Raw genomic sequence first — 24,278 nt, forward strand, 5'->3', positions numbered from 1 at the left:
AGCTCTGAGCTCATCACATCTCCATGCTCTCTCCTGCTGTACGGAAAAGGGAAGAGCGTGCCAAGGGACAGACCCAGGAGAAACCCTGGGGTCCCAGCCTCATCCGTGGCGCACGGGTCCTGGGGCGCTACAAGCGCTGCATGGAAGCCAGGGCAGCGTTGCACATCTTCCTCTTTGCAAAACTACTGATTCCTCAACACCTTTAAACTCCCCAAATGTCTGTAAATTTGAAATGCAGGCCCCTTCCTAACGCTTAGAAACGCTGCCGTCCTGCGCTGGAGGCTGATTCCACAGGTAGTGAAAAAATTCTGGGGTGTTATGGGTTTGGGCTGAGGTTTGGAGGTATGGAGGCACTGCTCGATATCTTTAGGACCTTAAATGCCTCCACAGAGCTGGTGTTTGGTAACCAGCCAGGGAGCTTCACCCAGCAGGTGGCTTGTAGCCAGCCCATGGTGCAGGGAACCAGCGTAATGCGCGCTCATTATCTCTGCCTTGCTCAGAAAGGATATTGTGATTTTAATAACTTCTTGGATCCATTTTTTCCCTGGTAGCTCTTGTTGCCTTGGATACAGGCTCTGGAGAGGCTCAGCCCTGCTAAAGATGGTAGATCATTTAAATGGAATAGAAGATGAGGTGCGGATTTGCAAACTGCTTTAGCTCTCATAGAGAGCTGGCTGGGAGCGCTCCAGCAAAGCTGAGCTTCCTCGGGATATGCCAGTTTGTTAGCAAGGGCATTGCTCACGGGAACGTGACACCGAAACGTCTTTTGCACAAGGAGCAATGTCTGATGTGTCTTGTGACAGCGCCAGTCTGGAAAAAACAGAGCCCCGAGGCTTTGGGAAGTGGCATCGCACCGATTCCCAGGGCACTGTGACCAGGAGCAGAGCTGGCCCTTGGCACCTCTGGTACAGCCTTCAGGGACCTCTGCTCTGCTGCCATCCTCTTCCTCCTTAACCATTGCCTCTGTCTCCACTCTGCACTTCCCAAGGTCCCACAGGACCTGCAGGGTGGGTGGAAGGCCATCAGCTTTTTCAGCCTGTGTCCATGGCACTCCAGTTCTCCTGGGTGTTTTGATTCAAAGCATGATTCCCGTTTCTAGCACCCTCTCATTCCCTTTCTCCCAGCCCGCTTACGCATGCAGCTTATCTACAGATAAGCCACGCAAAGCAGAGAAATTCTCATTTCATGCAGAGAGGTTACCCACCCCTAAAGGTCACCAAAGCTATTAAAGAAAAACCCTCGTGCCCAGGGCTTTGGACACCTAATTTGGCTTGCTTTGGTCAAATTTCACGCTGCTGTAGTTTTTGATCTATGCACTTTGAAAGTCTTTTGCTGTGCTGGAGAAAGCCTGCTCATGGTGCCTGTTGTAATCAAATAGCTCTAGCTTTTCTGAGATGCCTTTTCTTCTTTTAATGACTCTGGGGTGTCCAGGCCCATCCTGATGGTAAACAAACTAAATGAATTGCTTTTGCTTCCTGCTCCTCGTCATAAACAGATCTGGATATGATGGCTGCCTGACAAATCGTTAAGATCATTTGATCACTGTCAGAGTAAATCAGCCTGACTTGAGACAATGCGCTAAACCTTGATTTGCTGCTGGGGTTACCAAGTACGAGATGCTAATGACACTGTCCTCTTGGAAATTATTTCTTAATTGCTTTATAGTAGCTGGCGGAGATCGTAGCCTTGCTGTGGTAGGTGACACGGCACGGCAGAGCCGTTGGAGGAACTGCACAGCCGGAGACAGCCAGCACCCAGCCAGCACCCAGCCAGCACCCAGCCAGCACCCATGCCGCGGCACAGCTCTGCCCATGCCCTGAGGCAGCCGGAGCGAGGCCAAACCCGCGGGGCAGCTCCCATGGTCCCATCCCTGCACAGCTGAGGATGCTGTTGGGTAGCAACACAGGGGCAGGACCAGGAGAGACGTGTCGGGGTGGGGAGGTAACCCGGGAGCCTCAGCTCTTTTGCCGTGAGCGCAGAGCCAGGGAACTCCTGCCGTTGCATCCCAGCAAATTCCCCCAGTTTCTGCCCGCGGATGCCCCTGTGCCAGATTGAGTTGCGCACCTCTGTCTGTGCCAGCCCTGCCTACGACCCGCTGCCAGCCGCAGCCCGTGGGAAGGACTGCCCCGATCCCCGGAGGCCTCGGGAGTTTCACCCTTCGTGCTGCCTCGAGCAGAGGGCAGCAGGGGCCCAGGAGAGGAAGGAGGAATCATTTAGGAAGTAACGGCAGAACAAAGAAGAAAAAAAAAAAAAATCTTTGCTTAAAAAGAAATCTCAGCCTTCCTGGAGAGAAGAAAAGAAGAGGGAGGTAGATGCACCACACAAAGAGAAGAAAATGTGCTGAGAAACCACAAGGCGTTTAAAAGCTCACACAGGAAACCAAACCCACTTTGATATCCCCTCTCATTGGAAACTTTTGAGGCCAGAATAATGCTGCCATGATTTATCACACAAAGGGATGAGAAAGTGAGTGGATATGAGAGCTCCTTTCTGGTTCTTAGGACAAAAAAAAAAAATGCTTTGTATTAAATTACAATGTATAAGCAAAAGACCCTTAATAAAATGTCTATTTGCAGGCGCGTATTTGTTGCGCAGCGACGCCTGCGCCCTTCCCGCCACTGCGCGAGCCGCGGCCGTCGTGCAGGAGAGGAGCCATCTTCGTCAGCGTGCAAGAACATTCCCGCGGTGCTGAACGCTCGTTACGCACCCCTGGGCCGAATGCGGCTGGGCGGCACGCGTGCCACGGGCCGCCCCACTCTCCTCAGCCTTTGGGAGGGGGCTCGGCTTGGCAGCCACCGGGGTTCCTGGCCCAGGGGAGCCTGAGGCACAAGCAGGGAATTTTCCCACAGCAGAAGCCCGTGAGCACAAAGTAACCCGGCTCCCCGGGCAGGGCTGCGTGCCCCAAAGCATCGCCTGCACCTTAATTTTATCTCTCCTCCTGTTTGTCCAGCAGTTCGGCTTGATGCCTTTTATGCTTGCTTAAGTTAATTTACAATTAGCGGCCAGAAGAGGCGTTTTGGCTGGGTGCTCATTCGTAGTGGGTACGGTCAGGGCAGCTGTAAATCGTGCCCGGTTACCCAGCGGTGAGCAGGGGCAGCAGTGCCCGTGTCGAGCCGCTCGTGTCCATTCAAAGGAGGACGCTCCGTGCCAAACGGTAAATTTGCATGGAGGCAAACTGGTCCTGCTTCTTCCCTAAATACTGAGTGGATGTGACCCGAGTCCTTCACGGGAGTAGAAAAAAACTCAGCAAACTATTTTTCCTGAAGTGTTCATCCAAATATATGGCAGAGCAGTTACTGCCGAACAAATGAAATATGGAGCTGCATCAAAATAAACTTTTCTGACAGGGAAATGTTTATTATATACTGTGCTTTTTTTTCCCCCGCTGGAAAAAAGAAGTGTTCAAAATGAACATTTTTTTTAAACTGATGAAAAAATCAATGTTACAAAAATAAATGCTTAATTTTTCATTTAACAGGTCCCCATTTTTTAACTTCCAGATTACATTTGCAGTGATTTGACTTTTCTGCCTGTCGTAAACAAGCTGTATCAGACTGTCCCTCTGGCTGGGAAGCCCATGCTGGTGGCTCTGTCTCTCGCTGTGCTCGGGAGGGAGGTAGCAGCTCCACAGCAGGGTGTTTCCAAGCTTCACCAGGAGACAGAGAATGAGAAAACCTCAGTCCACGACTGTTGGAGCCTCCTGTCTTCTCCCCGTAAGGGAAGCAGCCTTTTGTATGACTCACCCCTGCATTTCCCTCTGGGACCTATTTTGTGTCTCTCTGCCTGAAGCTGGGAAAGGGAAGGGGAAGACACGTTTTTTAAGTTATTCCAAATCTGGCTGAAAATGAGGAAAACTGAATTCAGCCTCACAGGAGAAGAGGGATATGGCTCAGACATGCCACAGAAAGTGAGGGCAGGTTTGGAATCCGCCTGTTAATAACTGGGGGACAGGAGTGCTGGGGCACAGCCGTGCACCCCGAGAGCGGCCGGAGAGGGCAGGGGAAGCCCCCCGAGCCCGGTCTCCCGTCCCCAGGCTGGGCTGGAGCGCCCGGGCGGCACGGGAGGGCTGGGGGCAGTTTTCTGCCGGGGTTTTGCAGCTCTCCCAGTGCTTTTGTGAGGCTGGTGGCTTCGCTGGGTGCTCCGCGCAGCCCGAGGACCGCGACGGGGACGGCTCAGCAGCCCCCCTGAAGCCCAGCTGATCCCAGAAAACCCTTTCCAAAGTCATTACAGGGGAAGGCACGGAGGTGGAGGCCAATTTGCATTTTTAACAGGGCTGGTTCCGAGGTCTCCCTGTGGCCTCTGAAGGTTAATGGGTTCCCGGCACGTCTTGCAGCCACCGTTCGGTCCTCAGCAAGGCCACCCTCAGCACGCGGGGCTCTGGAGAGGAGGCAGCTGCCGCTCCGGTTGGAATAAATGGGGAAAGCGGGATTTGAGCCAGCGAGGATGCAGACAGTTTGCTTTTGAAAGTCAGTGGAGTTGAGCGTCTTGCAGAGGGCGAGCTGCTGGGCACTGGAACGGGCGAGTGAGTGACTTCAAAGGCGACGTCCGCTCCCCGCACCGCGGCTGGCAGCTGGGTCTCTGCGGCGCCTCTCGTTCGAGATCTAATTTTGGGGGGAGCAGTTCTGTGCCCTGGCAGGCAGCGGTTTTGTGAGGAGCGCTCTCTTGGGCACAGCCTTGCAGCGACAGCCCAGGATCGTCTCTTCCAGGCAGCAGCAGCTGAACAGCACGAGTGCAGGCAGGCGGCTGCGGGGAGCAGCGTGGAGCGCGGCTGCCTGGGCGTGCTGCTGAAAGGCTGTGCGCCAGCCGCTCCGGCTCTGCTCCCCCCGCCCTGCGTCCTGGCATCGTTTGTGCCACCGTTAGAGAGCCAGGCCATGCAGGTAGTCCTCTCTCACCGACACGGCTCCAGCACAGGGCCACAAAACCTGCTGGGACCCTGCGTGACCACGCGGGATGCTTGGGCTCGTCAGGTCCACGTTAGCCGCTGATTTTCTTCTAGGTCTAACGAGCCTCCAGAGCAAACCTCCTCCTAGTGAGGAGCAGGTACTGCCTCTTCCCAGTCCCCACTCCTACGTGCTGATACAGTGTTGTCTGAACACACGCGCTGTGATCTCTTTTAAATGGATGCATTAATCCTGCTACAGCAGCTTCGGCCGAGGCTGCGTCACTTGTACCCAGAACCTAATTCTGCTCCCAGCTTGGGTGATTTATCTTTGCTCCCTGCATATGCAATGAGGTGTAAAGCAACCCCTGCCACCGTCAGCATCACCTGGGCTTGATTAGTTTCAGCAAGAAAGTGCTATTTTTTCTTTTATCCTAAGCAAAATGCGTATTTGAATGGGATTAAATCTAAACCCCTCCAAATGCTTAATTCTGACTGGAATGCGAATAGTCCCTGCGGACCACGGCACTGGTTCCAGACAGCAGGGTGAGGATGGCAGTTGTGTTATGCCTCAAAAATATTTCAATTGCAAAACAAAAGTGGGAAGAGAGGCCTTAAATGATGTGAAAATAACACTGAATTAATGTGTCAGCCCTGACGGATGCTTCTGCTACCCAGCGTTTTGAAAGGGCTCTGACGGGTAAGATATTACCAGGTGAGATTTACCTACAGCCCATGACTTCCAGTCAGCAAAATCGTAGATGAAAACCTATCCTTCACTCTACACTGACTTCCAAAGAATATTGAATCAAGATAAAGACCTAGAGGGCCACATACACAAAGGTGTTTTGGCACCTAAGTCCCATTAATTTCGGTGCAAGTTTTGGCATTTTCAGATATTATCTTTAATTTAGTCAAGTAAAGGAGGGTCGGTCCCTATCCCAGCTCGCTCGGTGCACGAGTGCAGGCCGGGTGAAGGTCTGGGCTGCGGAAGGAGCTGGCCAGCCCTGCCTGCGGCCCCTGCTCTGCCGCAGCTCCCGGCGCTCTCCTGGGGGTGGCTGCAGGGGCTGCGCGTGCCTCCTCTGCTCTGCTGTACCAAGCGCACTTTTTCAGCTCGTCTTCCCTATCATCATTGCAAAGCTGCGCATTCGTATATATGTTTTGTTGCACACTTATCTTCCTCCCAGAGTGGGAGAATGACCTGCATATACAGGTGTTAAATGGAAAATGCTGGACTTTGCAAAATGGGTTGCATAAGGACTGGAATCAGCAGAGCCCTGCTTCTTTCCAAACAGGCAGACTTGTTCCTGGATGGGGACTGTGCTTATGTGCACATCTTTCCGCCTTCCTCCGCTCCCTCCTCCTCTCCGTGCCCCCGGGCTGGGTGCTGATTCATGGCACGAACCTGCAGAGCAGCCCGCTCCCAGCGCCCGGGGCCAAAGGAAGGGAGCGAAAGTAGGAGAAAGCAGAAGGCAAGGATCACAACACACACGCTGGACACAACCCTGTCTCCTGACCTTTGAAAGAGGCTGCGGATGGCCCTGAAGAGGGGATGGATTGCTGCCTTCAGGCCAGCTGAGAGATGACAAAGCTGTGGCCGGTGCTGCTCCGGACTGGCAGCACCGGAGGAAAAACAGCTTTTGACATCCTGAAGGGCTGCCTCCAAGCAAACAGGGCTTTTATTTATCTTCCCTTTGACTTCCAACGTGAGATGAACTTTCTTTCCTCTTTCTTCCTTTCTGGCACAGGTAGGGATGTGCACTGAAAAGAGAAGGAAAATAGAAAGCGCCGTGTGTTGGTCAGGGAGGAGAGGGGCTGCAGATGCGCCAGTGAGGTGGGGACCGGCTCGCAGGAGGTCCAGGCGTCGTTCCCCTCTCAGCTCTAGCGCATTCTCGCCCTAAACTTTTGTAAGTCATTAATGGCTGGATTCTCCTCGTATTCAGTGATAGAGCTAGAAAGGAAATTGTTTTCTTAACCCCGATGATTTTACAGCACTGTAATTTTTTTTCTCTCCTGAACTCCTTGTGAAAATACCACCGAGGCTTTTCAGTTCTTTTCAGAAGGAGAGAAATCACAGATCGCTCACGGCACGGTGACTCCTGCCCCTTGGACTGGGAGAGCAGCGCGTCTCCCAGTGCTGATTTGCAATGAAATGCAGAGCTGCTCCAACTGCTTTGTACCTTTCGGTGCTTTGAAATCACGATGCAGCTTGAAGAAGTGGAGCCGAGGCTGGATCTTGCGGGGTCTGATGCTCTGTAGGGGCTGCTGGCCGGCACAGGGCCCTGCCCAGGTGAGCTCGCTCCCTGCAGCAGATGCATTTTGGATCTGTGCAGCCAGTGGCCTTAATTACACCTCAGGCTAAGGAAGGTTTTGACATTCAGATGGGAGAACAAAGGCATGGCAGAATTGTTTCACCTGTTCTCAGTAAACTAGTGGCTGATCCAGTTAGTCCAGTCACTACAGATCCTCGGCGCTCGCAGGGAGCACCAGGACCCGTGGTGGTTACGGGGTGCGGTTGTGAGCGGCCAACGATATTGCAATTCGCTGTACAAATAAAGCTGTGCTTGCTTTTGTCTCCTCAGGCCCGAGGGGTCACCGATTCTGGCCGCGTGTCGGTCCAGCCCCCTGCCCCATCGCTGCCCGGACGGCTCTGCCGCAGGGCTTCCCCACCCCAGCTGGCTCCCAAAGGTCAAAGCCTTGGCAATGGCGCAGCTGCAGGAGGGAGGGAGAGGAAAACGTGTGTGCGCATTAAGGAAAGAAAATCCTAAAAGAATATTGATAGTGGATGCTTTTTATTGCGAGGGAGGAAAAACACCCTAGGAAAAAATGAGGCTGTGTTCTGTGTAAAGCTCTTCAGAGGCTGAGACGAGTATTTTCTGTTTGAACATGTAGCATTTAAAAGCCAGTGCTTTCTCCCCAGCAAGATAAGTAAGGTTTTTATTTGAAACCTGCAGTATCTCCACTTGGCCAGCTGCGAGGAGCTGGGTCCCTCTGAGCCAGGCAGCGCAGGCGGGGGCGCAGAGGAAAGCTCTGCCTGCTGCAGCAGCCGCACAGCTTTTCCTCTGCCTCTTCCCCTCCTCTCCAGCTGCAAAAAACTGTGAACCAAAGCAGCTATGGGAAGGAGCACCCTGGGTCCTGGCTTGTTTGAGACCAGAATGAACGTCAAAGTAACTCCCACTCTGCTTGCTTTTGCCGGGCGTTCATGAAACGTGGAAGGCCGTGGGGCCGTGATCCCTGCCTCTGTCTTCATGTTTCATCCCGCTGTCCACCCGCAGTATATCAGAGCGTTTTCCACATAAATCAATAGCAACAGAGATTTCTTCGTAGACTGTATGGCATCAAGGTTAAAACTCAGCTGTGTACTTTTAGATTTTTCTTTAATTTTTCAGGGTTTTTTTTTTTAGGAGGTTTTTGATCATTTATATTTAAGCTCTAAGGATCTAGATTTCTTACTGGCTAGAGTTTGCTGCCGTGTATCTTTGAAGCACTTACTAAATGGGTGCTATTTTCTTTGTACAAGGAAGGGGAGCAGGCACAGGGCCAAGGAGCCGGTGCCGGTGGTGGAGGTGCAGCCCCGTGCCGGTTTTGCCCCTTGGCGCTCGGGCTCGGTGGAGTCTGTCTGTCCCTCTCAGCAGCAGCCAAAGCTGCATTTTTCATACCCACCCAATTTTGCAAGAAGCAACATTTGCAAATGGTTCTCCAGCAATTTAGGAGCTCTGAGCTTCCACTTGTAATGCACCTAGAGCAGTGTTGGGATCGGGATCGGGACCAGCCCAGCCTGGATTTGGTACCCTGGCAGCGGGAGCAGCTGGGCTGACGGCGGAGCCGGGGAGCAGGGTGACGCTGCCACCCCCCCCATCCCACCCGTCCCTCCATCCCACCGGCACAGGGGGTGGAGGGGCAGCTCCAGCTCACTGCGTTGATGTTTGATGGGAGGACTTTCTGAAACAAGATTAAGACAGCGATACTTTTATTAAATGTAGACGTGGACAGGAATTTGCATTAATGTCTCCTTTCTGGACAGCAGAAGTCTGCACTTATCTGGAACATCAAATCCTTATCTCTGTGAATGCAAATATTTGCCCCTGACGACAGAGGAAATGAAAAGTTTCTCTGTTATGTATTTATCTTTTTTAAAAAGATGTTTTCTAAATACTAGAAGACAAGGAGAGGGGAGCAAGAGGTTACCCGTATCACTCTGAGAGATGAGCTAAATCAGGATTTCAAACATGCCATTTCCTGCACAACAAAGTCCTTTTCCTTCGCTGATGTCTCCCTTTCTGCACCGTAACCTCCGATGAGGGATTACAGGACCAGCAGCCCTTACTAATTACAAGCCCTCCCTGCCCCAAAGTCAGTCAACAGCTTGGGATATAACTGACAAGACCGACAAAGGAAATACTGATGTTTATGCTTGTCCTCTGCTTGTGAATTCTTTCAGCTTGTGCTTCCCGGCGTTCATCCGCACACGTAAGCATCACTGGAAAATCAGCTGAGATTTCTGCACCATCACCTGGCTCCAGGAGCTGGTGCCGAAGCATCAGCCAGAGTGGGCCGTTTCACACGCGTGGCTGTGGCAATCCTGCTTTTTAGTTATTAAATCCAGTGAGAAGGAGACAGTGCAGCTGATTTCTGACTCGGGGTGAAGACTAAACTGCCCAGGGAGCTTTTCAGCAGCCCCGTGGACTGCAGCTGGTGCAGAGGGGGCTGGTGACCATCTTGGGAGGTTGGGTAGTTTTACGTGGCTGCTTTGGTGCTGCTCTGCCGGTGTGGCTGGCTTCAGCAGCTCTGCTCCTGGGCTGGGGGGGAAGACGAATGGCTTGTGCTGTTCAAAGTGTCCAGTTCCTCCGTCGGTAACTTTAAACTCAATCATGCCTGACTTCACTTGCAAAGAAATCTTGAGACGCCTTGAAAGCCTGGTGCTGCCTCATTTACTCTCTGTTGCACTGACTTTCCTCCTGCACAGCCACACGGAACCATGCTTGCTCGTTTTTGCAGATTTGCTGCCAAAACCGGGTAGGATTTCAGCGTGAGGAATGAGTGCGATTTGGGAGAAAGCCCAGCAGAACGTAACTTACCCGGTGCCAGGATTTACGATGCTCTTCTCGCGGAGCCCGTGTGCCAGGCTGCCGTGTCTCGGCGGCTCGGTCACCGTGCCCGGGGCAGGACTCGGACCCCGCCGCGCTGAGCAGCGAGCTGGGGCTTGCAAAAGGGGGGGCGAGGTGGTGGCAGCCCCCCCAGGCAGCGCTCACAGCCTCTGCTTTGGGGTGGCCCTCTTCCATGTGCCCTTTTTGATGGCCGTGTTGAAAAGCCCGTCTCTGAGCATCAGGATTCGGCCTCATCAGCCAGCTCCCCTCCCAGCACTGAATCTGGGCCACGTTTAAAGCTTCCAACTTTTTCAGGCAAACACTCTTTGTCTGCTGTCTAAGAAAATTGGGCCCTGATTACTGATTAGCCCCAACTACTTGCTGAACTACTGAAGAAACACGAAGAAAACTTAGAGCAAAAAAATTATTTCAGGGAAGCGTAAGCCACAAAACAAACCAGTAATAATGTATTATTAATATATTAATGGCAGCATTAATAGTAATGCAGTGTTTTGCAGCTGTTTTAGTAATAATGCTACAGCTTTATGTATTAATAAGTGTAGTAATATTAATGCCATTTTCTGCAATAAATAACATCGAGAACAGCATTGCTTCTCAGGGGTTGTTTAAAACTTCTGCTTCTTGCACTTTTTGTCCAGCCAGCATCCCCTTCCCCATCGCTAAGGGTCTCCCCTCGCAGAGCGCGCTCGGTGCAGCGTGCCACGGCTCGCAGGACTAAGGCACCTCTGAATTTCTGCTGCTGGATTTTCTGGGTAATTCCCAAGCCCCCAGCCAGGACCAAAGGTCCACTTCATTTTTATAGGCTTGAGTTCTCCGTTCTGTATTCCCCTGCGGGGCACTTGCTACCAACAGAGTCCGGAGGAGAGGACAGAGAGAGGCACCTGTATCCTATTAACAACTTTCTGGTCTTCTCTTGAGCCTAGAGGTGGGTCGCAAGGTCTCAGACCAGTCAGGACAAAACGTTGCAATTAAATCAGCAACTCCAGCTGGTTCAAGGCTCTAATAACAAGGAAATGAGTCCTTCCACCTGGTACTTAATGAGGCCGCTGCCAGGGAGGTGGTTTCTCTGTGCTCGCAGGGTTGGTGGGTAGGGGGATGTTGGCGGGTAGGGGGATATTGGCCATGAGGAGCTGCCCTGGAGCAGCCAGGGAACAGCCCAGGAGAGCGTGGAGATGCTGCTGGGAGAGAGGCGAGTCTGACTGACCCAGCAGCACCCAAAACCCCAAACGGGGGTTTTAATGGAGTTGTTACGGTCCTAAGTTGGAAAGAAGCATATGGAGACGTATTTTTGAGTGGCTCAGACCCTTCCCCAGCGCTGGCTGCTGAGCTCTTGGGACCGCGCAGAGGAGGAGCCGGGTTGCCAGCCCGTGCGGGGACCAGCCCCAGGTAAGCCAGTGCCCGGGCGTGCTGGCGAGAGGAGCTGGCTCTGCGGGAGCTTTGTCCAGGCCACCCTGGCTGGCCTGTTCCTGGGGTTTGCTGTGGCAATCTCGTGCTGGGTCTCTGCGAGTTGGCCAGAAATGGTGCCAGCCCTGGAAGGGTGGAGTTCAGTGCAATGATGCAGACTTGTAAGAGATGGGCCATGGTGTCTTTTGGGGCTTTGATTCTTTTTTTTTTTTTTTTTTTTTGTGCATCAGGGATGGAGTGTGTTGCAGGCACCCAGTGAGAGCTAAGAAAACTGTGGGTTGGAGAGGCAGGATCTCACTGATCAGCAGCATCTCACTGCTGCCCCAGGTCCTGGCTCATCATCCTTGCTGGGTGGAAACCCTGTGTGTGATGCTATTGGGTACCATGATGCTATTAGCTAAAAATTAAGCTTTGTAGCGTGGCTGATGGCTTGAATCATCTCCTGCCCTGGGCAAAGCTTTCAGGTCATCACTGCTGGGAATTGGTCATCAGAAGTCTTCTAGCTTGGTTGTGGTTGCTGTGTTTTACAGCAAGTGGTAGGTCAGCTTAGACCTCTTTTTTTATGAAGAGCCTGTGAGCCTGCAGGCTCCTCATTGCTGTTTTTCTTTCTTAATTGGCTTTGAGTGCCTATGTGTGGATGTGCATGTGCCTGCCTCCCTCATCAGCAGCACCCCTGGTATTCAGCAGAGTAATTAGAACATCTAAATCTTCCCTATATGTCATCCAGACTTTGTAAAATTAACTGTGATTACTGGCACCAGCCTGCAGACGTGCCGGATCCCACCCCAGCTCCCGATAAGCATAATTGCTCCTCATTGTTCCTCTAGAAAGTCTTGTGCTCGCTGCCATGTGCGAGCTCCTTCCTGCTCGCTTTTATATTAGCGCGGAGTTAAATGACTTCGGCTTTTGTTGACTCTGGGAGGATTTATGAGGAGTTGCACGCAACTGAAATCAGGAGTGCTTCTTGATTGCTGAGCAAACAAAAGCCCTGGGTTCTGTGATGGCTCTTGAAATGAATTCTTCCCCTTCTCCTCCTTCCCTGACCCCTCGCTGGATTCGGCGGTGGGTTGAGCTGCTTGGGGTATGGCAGGGAGACCTGGCCCGTGCTGCCTTGCCCCAGGTACAGCCGTGCTGGAGCAGTGCACTCTCACAAAGAGCCCTGAACCTCCCCAAGGGCTTTTGTGTGTGTGTGTGTGTGTAAATAGATATATTTACTATATATAAAAATAAAATACTGTGTATAAGAATAAATAGTGCAGGCTGTTTGGGGGACCCGGGTTTACGCCTCTCCCCGCAGGATAGCGTTACTTCTGCAGTCTGAAGTTGCACCCCTGAGCGCCAATGCCCGCTCGCCCATTTGGCTGCGCGTGTGTTGATGACCTGCCATGGGAAGGTGCCTGTTCCAGCAGCAAGGTGCGGGTGGGGAGGCTCAGGAGCAGGCACTGATCATTATTAGGCTCTTGCTAATGAGGTGTGACATTGACCGCTTATTCATTTCCTTACCACATGGATAAGTGGGGTGAAGAAATAAAGAATTTTTCTTTCTGAAGCTTTCTTTTCTTCCTCCTCCCTTTCCCCCACCCAGCCTAACTGGCACGTAGAGATTGGCACCACATCTTATCTTTCCAGCTCAAGTGCTGCCCAGACATCTTTCATGTTTCTCTGTCTTTCCTTGAGGATGCTGAGTCTCTCACACCATTCCCAATTGGGAAAAAAAAAAAAAGTCAGGGAACTAACTTTACTAATGACTTTGCTGACTGGAATCATTAAGGACATCTCAGCATCATGGCTGCTCTTTTCAGAAGCAATATTGATTGCTATTTTAATTTAAATCTTGGACAAAATCCTTCATTTTTCTTCCGAGTTCTCTGGCATGGCTTGCCACAAGAACCGTTCGCTGTTTCTTGGGGGCATAGCACAGTGGAGCAGCAGGCAAGAGGGATAAAGAGCCTTGGGCAGCGTCCAAGGACCCTCCGGGCAGGGTGGGTGATTCCCCCCGGCTCCGACCGGGGAGGGGGGAGCCAGGGGTGCCAAGGACCTGCCTCGGGAGTGCTGAAAAACCAGTAATTGTGGGGAAACTGCTTCAAAATTCAGCCAAGAGGAGGCAAGGCTGGCATTTTCAGCAGGGAAGTCTAGTGCTCTGGCATCTCTCTGCTCTCATTATATACTTTCCAATTGCTCTTATATATGCTTCAAAGGTTAATATATGTTTGTGATGAGTGCACTTTGTATAAATGTTAATTAGCCCGGGTGCAGTTCAAGGGATTCTTCCCTCAATAATAAATGCTTTTTCTGTATTTTTAGCCACCATTTTTATTAGTACTTCCTCTGCTGTTTACCCAGGAGATGACTCGGGAGAGAAGGCTGAGGGGGGGCTGCAGTTCGCCCCCCGTGAGCAGCAGAGGTTTGGGTGTTTTGGGGATGGTGCCTGGCTGGCGTGGGGGCTGCTGCACCTCCGAGAGACCCCCCCGAGACTGGGACCAGCCGGGGCAACTGCTGACGGTGGGGTGGGACGCTTTAGTGTCACTGGGTGGGGGCTGCTGCACCTCCGAGAGACCCCCCCGAGACTGGGACCAGCCGGGGCAGCTGCTGATGGTGGGGTGGGACGCTTTGGTGTCACTGGGTGACTTAGGGACCCGGCATGGGAAATGGGGCACCTGGCCTGGGGCAGGGGCTGCTCTGCCAGAGCTGCCTGTCCTTGCGCTGGCGTTCTGCTGCACCGGTGCAGGAGAGATGGACCCGTGCTCCCAAAAAGTGTGCAGATCTGAGGTCCTAGCGTCCCTAAGCGATGCAATGTCCAAAATCCCTCTGGCTCCACTTTGGTGCGGGCTTACGATGCATCTGAAATGCTTGTGGATGGAGGAACTCAAGCTACAGACCTCATCTCTAATTTTCATGGGTTACTAAGTGAATGCCCTTCCATTTGCAACATGGGGGGACAAAATGGGATTTCAATCAGTGGGAAGGAGGCAGCGATTTCCCAGCTCACATTAGCTGGTAGTAATTGCTTTGAGAGCAGAGACTTAATCTCAGGATTTCATACAGAGCATCCCTCTCCGAGCGAGTTTCCAGCGATGTCCATTCTCACCGCGGTGGCTGGCCCCTTCCCCGAGTGCCGCATCTGAAGTCTCCTTAAAGACTCCTTAAATCCAGAGCCCCAGATTAAGGCTGCAGCTCCCCGCCCGTGGCTGCGAAGGGCATCTCCTCCGGCTGACCGCGCTGCCCGTAGGGAGCTGCAGCCCGGATCGGCAGACGGGCACCCACAGCGATAACACTGTGCCTGGGAGCAGGCTCCCCCCTTGCCTCAGCCACCCTGTCTTTGCAACACAAAGGTCAATTGAATTCATTACAGTGTAAAAATGAAGTTCTCTGATTGATTGAAGGTTCCTCTTTAACACTTCAAATAAATGTGTTGGTTTTACTTGATGGAATGCTTTAAAGGTCCATTATAAAATACCCTTTTATATGAGAAGTAATTTCTTTACATCATTTTTCTTTTCCTTAATTTTTGTGGAACATAATTATCCTTTTCCCCCCTCACCTCCTTTTCTTTTTAATCGATCTTTTTTTTTTTTCCTTTTTTCCATCCCCAGTGGAAAGCAAGCAGCATTATTTAAAGGGACACAGAGATAAAATACATGGTATGATGGGTACAGCGGGTGGAAGATGAGATGGATCCATCCATCTCAGACTTTCAGTGGCTCCCATTACTCACTTGATTTCAGTCTCCTGTTCCCAGGGTGAGCAAAGCTGGAGGGCAGCGGAATGCTCGGGCTCCTGCACAGCAAGGGAGGTTCGGTGCATGTTCCCCACATTCCCGCTGGGAAGGGGGGGTGGTGTGGGGGTCCTCGCGGCTGCCAGCCCCCACTTCCCAGTGCCAGCTGCCACCACTCCAGCCAGCATGGTTGTGTCCTGCTAAAGGGCAATGGAATAAGTCCTGAGGGCATGGTTGTGGCACCCACCTGAATGCTGAGTAATCAGCTTCATAATTAATTCCGCTGCCCTGATTTGCCCTGCAGAAAATCCTGAGTGCACTGAAAAGATATTTGCTGCCCATTTGTACCGTGCTGCTGAGAAGGGAAAATGGGGACAAAAGGGAGAATGATCCCATTTGTGGCTGGGTGACTAACGGCTCCCTGCTCCGGGGAGGCTGCGGCAGTCATTATAATTCATGATGAAGTCATGATAATGAATGACTACATCCAGCTAAATCGAGACTAAATAGGAGTGAATTACTGACACTTGAGGCACAGCCTAGTGCAAACCCAGGAGTAAACAGGAGCTCAGTGCTGGAAGGGTTGCTCTCGCCTTGCAGAGCAGGCAACGTTGACATTGGCCACGTCTCGGAGCATCTTGGGGCTGTGCTGGCGTGGTGCTGCGCCGCCTCACAGAGGGAGGCAAACCCCAACCCGGGGAGCAGGCAGCTCCTTCGGCTGGCTTTGGCTTGGGCGTACCCAAGCAGTGCCCCATTTCCACGTTTCCCCCGTTTAACACCAAAGCCCTGGCTCGCTCTCCTCCTCGCTTTGCGGTTTCCTCTCACATTCGGGTTGCAGTGACCTTCCAAGGAACAGTTTGGAGAGACTGTCACTGCATGGGGCTGAAATGCACCTGAGACCTCACTGCCTTGTAAGCAATCAACAGTTTCAGTAAATGGCTTCAAGTAATAGCTAAATGGGGGAAAAAACAGATGCACCACAAATATTGTCTGAGCAAGAAAAGCAGAGGTGAATGTCTGCAGGTGACTCGTGGGAAGAGATGGTCTTTAAAGCTAGGCTTAAGAGATCAAACTGAACAAGCTCAATTAGTTCATTGATTGATTATAACTTTAGTCAACAAGAGTCGCGCAGCCCCGGTCTGGTGGCAGCAGCTGAGCGGAGGGTGCGGGTCGTGCGCCCACCACTGGGAACACGCCGTGCCTGGGCAATGCAGCAGGAACGTGGCGTCCCTCCTGCTCGGCTCGTACGTAGGGATGAGACATCGCCGGTTTTGGCAGACGGATGCAGCCTCAACTGCTCTGTGGGGCGAGCCTTGTTGATATGGCCATAGAAAATGGGGGGAGAAGGGATCCTAAAATTCATTGCCCTTGCCCCAGAATGGGTTCAGGCTGCAGTGACAGGCTCTGCCTCCTCTCTGGGTGCCGTAGTGCAGTGTGGTGTTATACTTGGTGTCAGAAAACTTCATCCGTGCTTTGTGAAGGTCACTTGTCTCCTTGCTGTGGCTTCACCCTCTCCTGGAGCGGAGCCGGGTGTTTCCCCGCAGCGTAGCTCCTGCTCTGGGGCAGGAGGAGGTGGCACCTCGTGCCGCACAGCCCGACGTGCCCAGCGGGGATGATGTGCCAGGGCTGGGCTCGCTGCTCGGCAGTGCCGAGGGAACTGAACAAGACAAGGTGCTTAATTCCCATATTAAGAAAAAAAAAATTCCAGTGTCTGCTGGTGCCCCGGGGGATGGTCACCACAGACCTCTGTGTCTGACAAGGTGCCAGTTCTCGTGCAGCGTGAGTAATGCTCCTTGTCAGCTCCGATAAAACCTGAAATCTATCACCAGCCCTTTCCTCCAAAGGTTTTGTTACTGAGGAAAGTAATTACAATTTGTCCTTAATTCCAGAAGTGTGCCTAGAAAACCGGCTGGGAGGAAGCTGGGGAGGAGGGGGCTGTGCAGGGCAGGGCCACAGCAGAGCCACAGCTGCCTGCCACCTCCCGGGGGCCCGAGCAGCGCCTTGGTGGCTGTTGGAGCTGGGAATGCCGCAGGGAGGGTGACGGAGAGGTGGGAGGCGGCTGCCCTCGAGCAGGGTCTGCAGTGCCGCTGCTGCAGCCGCTGGTCCTTCGGCAGCTCCCGGCCGTGCTGCGAAGGCGAGCTGCCCGCCCTGAGCATCTCCGCAAGTCCGTGCCCTGCGCCGGACAGCTGGTCCTCTCGGTTGATGGATTATGCAGAATTTGTTTTTCAACACCAGTTGTTCGGCAGAAGGGGAAAAACCCTCCCTCTGCCTCTGGATCTGATGCAATGAGACATCTGATGCGGAAGATGAATTGAGGGCTGCATCAGAAGTGTCAGATACATAATCCATCCTAAACAGGCTTCATTAGTGGTAACAATTAAAGATATCATTGTGGATTGGATATGTTTTTTATTAACTTTGCCCTTGTCTCCGACTCGGACTCACCTCGTAATAATGAGCTGTGTCACTTCTGATCTATTTCTCATAATAGCTCCTTTCTCCTCTAAATCTGGGCAAAATATGATTTATAGGCAGGGCTATCGTCTCGGTGTCAGCCACCTGGCTTCTGCCAGTGGGAAGGGGTCGATGTTGACCGGAGTTTACAGCCTTTGCTGGCTCCTTATGGGTGGCAAAAGCCATCCAGGGGTTGGGATTTGGGATGATGTCCATGGGCTCAGATGTTGCCAGGACAGAGAGGGGAGCTGGGGCAGGAGCCTTCCTGCGGGAAGCCGTCCTCTCCGAAAGCCCTTGTCCCACCAGAACAAAGGGAGTGAAGCTGTGGATTAAGTCTGGTGCTCTCCTGCTGCCTTCGCATTTCTTTTAGCAAGGGATTTATGGCTTGGCAAAACAGACTTTTAATTGCTGGTTTTTTTACTTTGGAAGCTGATGGGGAGGGAGGGCAGGGCAGCCCTCCCGGCAGCTCTCGGGGTCTCCCAGCGCTTTTGTTAGAGCAGGGCTCTCCGTGCTCCGGGCAGGGGTCTGGCAGCCAGCGGGGCGGAGCTGCCCGGGCTCTCCGCACGCCCTGCCGAGGGGGATGCTCTGCCCTTGCTTTCCTTCAGGCACAAAGAGCAGAAGCATACAGTCAGGGTTTGGTGCAAACTTTTCCTGCAGACAGGGCTTGGCCCTCGCCCAGGAGAAGGTGCTACTGAAAGCCTGAGCCCCGAACCCCAGCAGTGCTCTGCCTGCCTCTAGCCGGACGTGCCCGGAGGCAGGGTCCCAGCCGGCAGCAGATGCTCCAGCAGCCGAGTGAAGTTTTTGCCAGGGCAGGTGTTTTTCAGAGATTTCGTTGCGTCCCTACCTCACCTTTTTTGCTTCAACTCTGAGGACGCAGGTCCGGCTTTCTCATGGGCATGTCACACGTGTGTCCTCTCCGTCTCGGATGAGCTCCCGAGCCCCTGCCAAATGCAGAGCAAGCCACAGTGGTGACAAAAGCCCTCCTGTCAAACGTCCCCCCCTCCTTGCGAAGCTGACTGTCGTCTCATTATATCAATAGTGATTAAGAGAGGAAACTGGCAGTTAATCCCCTGCAAGGTATTTTGATGATTAAATTGAGAGTGCTGGTATAAATCTGTAGCATATTAAATTTGACTCTGGGAGGATCAAAAGGGAGGCAGCAGTGATGTGACCCTCCTCTCCAGGGCACCACATTTCAGAGGAGCACTCTCAGCCCAGGCATCTTTGAGTTTAATTTTTTTTTTTTTTTTTTAATGTGAATCCTGTGTTTATGCAGGCATAGGCAGAGCCAGGACAGGTTCCCGCTTAGTGTTTTTGTCACGTTCCCCAGCCCAGAGCCTGCCTGAGTCCCGGCTCAGCCGTGGGACGTGGCGGGCAGAGCCACGGCACAAGCGCGGGTTAGTTGTCCAGGGTTAGCACGCCCTGTCCTCTTCCTCCCAGCCCCGTGTGGGTTTGTCTCTCCAGCTGGTTTGCTCTGAGAAAAAACATGCAGCAGGAGAAAAAAAAAAAAAAATAATGGAGCCGTGACAAATAAACTTCCATCAGCCCAAGTTAAACAGACTGCGATGCTTTGGGACCTTTCCTGATAATTAAAAGCAATGTGATGGCTCTTTGCTGGTGAGAATTTATTCTGTCACTTGGCCTTAAAGACGATCGTGGCCAGGCAGTGTCACACGCCGCTGTCGGGGCCGTGCTCGTGCTCTGGTGCGGTTGGTTGCGGTTGCCCCCTGCCGCAGAACGGATGCGCGGGCAGTCAGGGCTCGTTCCTGTCCTCGTCGCCCTCTCCCCGCGTGCTGGCCTTTCCCCGAGCAGCGACACGCTGCACTGGCGTCACGTCGGAGGAATTCACATCTGTCCCAAGAAAATGCTTCCCATCAGCAAGGCAGCATCGCTGCCAGCATGCAGTTGCCATGGCAATGTGGTTCTGTAATGGCCCGAGCAGATGATTATTGTTATTTATTATTTTAATCTCGCCCTGGTCCCCGCTGCGGGAGCCGGAGCACTGCGTGGCCGCTGCTCCCTGCGAGCCGGGAGCGCGGGGGCTGCCGCCGGACACGGAGCGGAGAGACGAGTGGGTCTGGGCGCAGGAGGGGCGGGAGGGTTTCCATTTGGGAGGGAGGGGGTTGGTGTCCACGCCAGCACTGTCTCCTGGTTGGAGAGGAGCAGTGGTGGCAGAGGGCTGGGCAGGCAGGGACGGGACCAGGCTGACCTCTGGATGCTCGGGGGGTACTGCAGTGGAGAGGGGGCCATCGCCCCGCGGGCGCTGCCTGGACGTCACGCCGGCCCCCGCGTGCTGTGTGCTCAGCGCTGCCCGGTGCGGAGGATGCCAGAGCCGTTTGAAGGCAGGCGTGACTCCCTCCATCTGCATTCGGGCTGTTGAAGTTTGTCTCCGCGCACGGCGCGAGCGCGCGGTCTGCAGCCTGCTGCTCGCTCTGCCGGCTCATGAGGTGCGCACAGCTGGTTGAGCGCATTTCTCCTCCTGTTGTTGTTCATTTGTTGATACTGGAGCGGTCACAGGCAGCCCAGTGTGCCCACAGGTGCAGGACTTGTGGGTGCTTCAAGAGGCATTGCACGTGTTGGCGCTATTTGCGTTGCAAGCGAAGGGACAAAATCTGTGCCGAATGCCATGGGTGGCATTGCCTCCTAATTAACAGGCGAACAGAGAGAAGGGGCTCGGCTTTTGCTTGGCTTGGACTGAATTTAAAGATCATCCTGTCACCTCTGTGCAGAGCCCTGGGAGCTCTGCTTGGTTGCGGAGCTCAGCCCGTGGCTGAGCAGAGCTGCCCATCGCGTTCCCCCCCAATGCTGGCTGGGAGCCGGCTCCAGCCGCGCAGGGCAGTGCGGACCCCATCCGGGTGAGCGTAGGACCCCCGGGGTTGTCCCGCTCTTGGGCCTGCTGAGCAGCAGGGAATGGGGGCAGGAAGCTTTACGAGCGCAGTCGCCCCTTGCCGGGGGACGTTCCCCTGCGCGGGGTGCGTGCGGGGAGGTTTCGGCAATGCCCGGGGACCGCTCTCCTGCTGAAAGCTCAGCACGTCCTGTGCTGCACGGGGATGCCGGTGACAGCCCAAGGTCACAGGGATGTCACAGCAGACCTTGGAATTGAGATTTCATCTTCTCGAGCTGTTCAGTGCTTTGCTCTCAAAGCCATCCTTCATCCTTCCTAAGGGAAGGGGCTGCCTCACCCAGAGGCACACGGAGCTTTTCATATACGCGGTATCAATCTCCGTAAGGGAAGCACTTTTATATTGAAGATCTGATGGAGGAATAAATTCTCATAGAAATAGAAAGCAGAAACTAATAGGCTTTTTCACAATGAAAGAATAGATCTGCTGACAAAGGCATTTCCAGGGCATCAAAATAAACTGTATTTTCTGCAAAGACCAGGGCTCTTCCAGGGCTCCTCCGCCTCTGCAGCAGCCCGGCTGAGAGCAGCCACCCGGAGCAGCCGTCCCCGGGAGACCCGGCTCTGGCTCCTGAGCCCAGTCGGGGGTTATCCTGTCTGTTGCCCACATGGAGCAGTCCCGTGCATGGTGTATTTTGGGTCAGTCTTGTCCCTCCTTGCTCCTGGTCCCTCTGCTCATCCCCTGCTTGCCCGGACACTGCTCTGCACCCGCTCAGCTGCCAGCCAGCGCAGGAGCATCCGACCTGCCTTCCCAGAACCTGCCTGCTCCTGGTCCTCTTCCATTATGGGATTCCTGAGCCTTGGTCTGGTTTTACTTTGCTTTTTTTTTATCCCGGTGCATTCCTCCGATTCCCTTTGTTGGCTCTGACTTTGCTTTTTGGTGAGTGCACCTGCCTCTGCCCCACGTCCCGCTGTGGCAGGGGCAGCGTGCAGCAGCCCAGGCTGCAGCGATGGTCCCAGCCTGCCTCCTCTGAGGTGGGGCTTTGCCACGGAGACCCCCTTACTCGGCTGTCTCAGGTAGGGTTGTTTGGACCATCTTTTCTCCAGGGAATGCCTCAGGTCCCAGCACTGCTGGGTTTTGCCGATGTTGTCTTCGGCAGCAGTTCTAGGATGGGGAAGATCGTGCTGCCCAGATAATCCTTCTCTTTAAGCTTCTTATCTGAAAGTAGCTCTTTGGAAATGATAAACAGAATTAGCCCTCGACCTGCCTCTTCTCTGCACTGCAGGCAGAGTTCCCAGCTGGGATAACCCTGCACGTCAACAGGTCATCTTCACCGTCCTGCATCCAGGTGCTGTGCGTGCCCCTCTCCTTGCACAAGGCTGGGGCAGGACCGTGCCACCACGTCCACGCTCAGCTCCAGGCCCCCTCGCTCCTGGAAAGCCCCCACCCGCAGTGCTTCCTCTCCTTCTTCCCCATCACCTCCCCTGGGGCTGCCCCAGTGCAGCTCCAGCCTCACAGCAGGGAGCCAGGACCCCAAGCAGGTTGCACCACCCCAGGCAGCCTTGGGCTTCCCGCCACTGTAGCGCTCCCAAAATTTCGGGACAGTTTTCCCGAGCGGCCGCGGCGTGTCCCCAAAGCTGGCCTGCGGCTCCCGCGCACGGCGGTGCTGCCAAGGCCGATTGCAGCCGGCTCCCGCGGGCAGAGGGCAGGGCAGGCAGCTGCCTGTCGGGCAGGCTCCTAGTGCCGAGCTCTCTTTTTCATTTCCCCTTTTGAAAAAATACGTGTTAATTTGTCTTTCCTATCAATTGATTTTCTAGTTAAAACTGCTCTCTGCCTGCCCTTGATTCCCGCCCTGCAGGAAAATAAGCCCTATAAAAGAAATGGATACCCCATTGCTTAAGAGACTAAAATTTACTGAAGGCTTACACGCTCCAGTCCCCAAAGGGGGCGAGAGGAAATGATTTGTTCAATTAATTATAAATGTTTTAATTTAAATGGCTAATGTAGAAGATAGTCAGATATAAAACAGCAAACTACTGAAGTGTTTTATGGGTCCTTAAAGACCACTAAATGCTTGTTCTGATTCTGCTAAGATCACTCAAATGACTTTTCCTCTCGCATTCAGGGTAGGGTGCAGTGGGAGGCCAGGGGGAGAGATTTCCTCTTGTATTTTACATACCTCCAGGCAAGTTGTGATAAATGTTTAGTTGTGATAAATTCATTTCTTCGGAGCTGGAATTTGCCTTTGAAAAACAGAAACGTTGCCCGTGCAGTGGAGAGGTGAAAAGAAAAAAACAAAGAAGAAGAAATCTTCTGGGTCAAGGTCACCTCTTGCTGTAGGGTTACTCCTACACCTCCCGCATCCCTGATGTCCTCCTTGATATCTCAGCCAGCCCCCATCGCACGGGACAACGCTGCCTTTAATTCCACAGTGACAGATATTTCACACGCATTTGTCTGCAGCTCCCTGGCTGGAGTAAGGCAGCGAAGCCCTTTGTATCGCGGCATTAATGAGCTGATTTACACAGGGAGTGTTCCCAACCTGCCCTTTATCTTGTCAAAAATATTGACTTCAGAAATGCCGAATTAGGAGGCTTATTGTAGAAACAAATATTGCATGAAAAGGAGGGATCCCCAAAGGGAGGTTCCCTGAGTGAATGAGAGGGAGAAGGAGCCTGTGTGCCCGTGCGTGGCTTGGAGCAGGACAGAATTCCCAAGCCAGTACCTCGCTGCCACTGGGCTTTTCCCCCAGCTTTCTGCTCCCACCCCTTCTTGCAACTTCTTGCAGTTCAAACTCACTGTCGCTATTGCATTCCCCTGTCTTTATTTTTCCTCCCGCTACGATGTCCTTGTACCGTGCCTGCTTGGTGACTCTAAAAAGGAGCAGACAGAGACTGGGGGGGGGTGCAAATTGGCCACTTAATAAATGCATTGTCTCCATTACTTTTTTTTCCTCTCCTGTCTCTAGACTGTCCCGAAGAGCATTTTCCTGGAGTTCTCAGTTTGTTGACCCCTAAAGCTCTGGTGCTGTTACCTAAACTAAATGCCTTTTCTTTTCATGCTTCAGCAAAGCCTCTCTTGCTTCCAGCACAACCCATCTCCTCCCAGGCCACACAGAAACAATTACAGCTGCAAAAGTCTGCTATAGTCGTAATTATACCTCCTTGCGACGCACCGGCAGGCTGTGCTCTGGAAAGGTAGATGGGTTTGGGTGGCATTGAGGAATTCTCTGCCGAGGCTCAGCCCGGAGGAGCGGCTGCGGCCGCCTCATCTGTCCAGGCACCCGCTGCTGCTGGGGCGCCCGGCGTGCGCCGCAGACGATGGGCTTCGGGTGCACGGAGCCGTGGGAAGCAATGAGTCCTGCCCCGCGTGTTTCCCAAGGCAATGTTTGGTGTAGTAACAGCTACGGCGCTGCTCGGAATAACATCAACTGCTGCAGCGGGAACCGTGCTTCCCAGTTGGCAAGCTGCTGCTGGTGCAGGGGCTCCTTTTGCACGGTGCCTAAATTATATTACTTGTTGCCCAGGAATTTGCACTGTTTAGCAGACAGCCCACGCAGGCTGGCAGAGCGTGGGGCTGAGATCAGCCTGTTCGCACTGAACACTTTCCTTCAAAGCGTTTGAAGCTCCCCTGCACCCCGATTTTCAAAGCACCCAAAGGTGCATGGCCAAGTTTCAGCAACATGGGGTCACTGGGAGGCTGAGCCTCTGAGGTGGGGGGACCAGCGAGGAGAGAGCTTTTTCTGCTCGTTTTCTACCTCTCCTGGTCCCTCACAGCCTACACCTGCAGAGAGATGTGATCTGAGCAAGCCTTGAATCCTCCCTGCCACCCGCCTTTTGAAATACTGTGCTTATTAAGGATTTAAGCGGGTTGTA

This window comes from Pelecanus crispus, chromosome 16, assembly GCF_030463565.1.
Source record: "Pelecanus crispus isolate bPelCri1 chromosome 16, bPelCri1.pri, whole genome shotgun sequence".
Taxonomy (NCBI): Eukaryota; Metazoa; Chordata; class Aves; order Pelecaniformes; family Pelecanidae; genus Pelecanus; species Pelecanus crispus.